This window comes from Bison bison, unplaced genomic scaffold, assembly GCF_000754665.1.
Source record: "Bison bison bison isolate TAMUID 2011002044 unplaced genomic scaffold, Bison_UMD1.0 scf7180017864514, whole genome shotgun sequence".
NCBI lineage: Eukaryota > Metazoa > Chordata > Mammalia > Artiodactyla > Bovidae > Bison > Bison bison.
This window is the reverse complement of record NW_011495067.1, coordinates 177,273-178,810: the sequence shown is the minus strand read 5'-3', so window position 1 is coordinate 178,810 and position 1,538 is coordinate 177,273. Positions and strand designations below refer to the sequence as shown.

At 44.7% G+C, this 1,538-nt stretch overlaps 1 long non-coding RNA gene across 1 annotated transcript in view; it reads right to left on the bottom strand.

The window, feature by feature from the left end:
* LOC104981026 overlaps positions 1–1,538 on the bottom strand; it is an 11,389-nt gene that overhangs the window by 9,386 nt on the left and 465 nt on the right. The gene's annotated exons all lie outside the window — the stretch shown is intronic.

Genomic DNA, 1,538 nt, shown 5'->3' with positions numbered 1-1,538 from the left:
AGAGCTTCCTGCAGGTCTCATGGCCTCCAGAGTTCCTGCCGGGCTGGCAGCGTGAAGGCAGCATTTGCTCTAAAGTTGTGGACTCACAAGGCCCCCAGTTTTGCTACTGGACAGGTGAGGGCCCTGTGCGGGCATCAGGATGGGAGGGGGGTCGCCTGGCCCCCACACACACCCCCTGCTCCCACCCAGATCCACCTGCGGATGTCACCATCTGGCTTCCTTGCAAAGTACTCAGAACTAAAGCAGGTTTTACTTTTTAACAGCATCTACAGTGAATGTGTCAGAAAGGTAATGGAGCAGCTGTCTTATCAGGAGAAAAGGGGGTGCACTGCCCCCAGCACCCCATCCCCACACACCTGCCTCCCCATTTATCAAGCCCATGGAAGGCCAGGGTGGGTATTAACCCTGGGTGCTGGGTCCTGTGTAAATCATTACATGCCCGCAGTCAGTGCCCTGGCTCTGAGCCAAACTTTTTTTTTTTTCCTCCTTATTTAACAAATATCACAATATCTGCCTGTGCCAGACGTTATGCCTGAGCATAAGGAACACCTTGCTGGTCCTGACAGCCCTCATATTATGTGTTGCTCATCCGTAGACAGAGATGGAAAAATGACCAAATTCTTGTTATTTGAACATATATGTCCAGATTCCTTGTGCACCACCTGCTTGTTACCCAGGAACTTTCTCTTCACGGGAAACTGCTTGTATTTTCTCCAGACAGATGCTGCTGTGTGCTCACTGCCATTCTAGAAAACCAAGAGGCCTCTACAACAGGGGCCCAACAGGAGTCCTCAGCAAGTCCCTTCCTGGGCCTTGGTTTCTTGCTTATTAAGAATGAGTTTATAAAATAGAAAACAAATTTATGGTTACCAAAGAGGAAGGAGGGAAGAATAAATTAAGAGTTTGAAATTAACATATAGAAACTACTATATATAATAGATAACCATCAAGGACCTACTGTACAGTACAAGGAACTATACTTAATATTATATAATAAGCTATGAGAATGTAAAAAATGATTGTGCTGTTGCTGTTGCTGTTGCTGCTGCTGCTAAGTTGCTTCAGTCGTGTCCGACTCCGTGCGACCCCAGAGATGGCAGCCCATCAGGCTCTCCCATCCCTGGGATTCTCCATGCAAGAACACCGCAGTGGGTTGCCATTTCCTTCTCCAATGCATGAAAGTGAAAAGTGAAAGTGAAGTCGCTCAGTCCTGTCTGACTCCTACCGACCCCATGGACTGCAGCCTACCAGGCTACTCCGTCCATGGGATTTTCCAGGCAAGAGTACTGGAGTGGGGTGCCATTGCCTTCTCCAGAAAATGATTATATATAATTACATATGTAAATATAATTGAATCACTTTACTGTTCACCTGGAACTACCACAACACTGTCAATCAACTATATTTCAATAAATATTTTGAAATAAATAAAGGAATTTATTTAGGATAATAAAAGAATGAGTTTATAAGATAAACAAGGCCTTTCTGTATAGCACAGTAAACTATGTTCAATATCTTATAATAACCTATAATGGAAA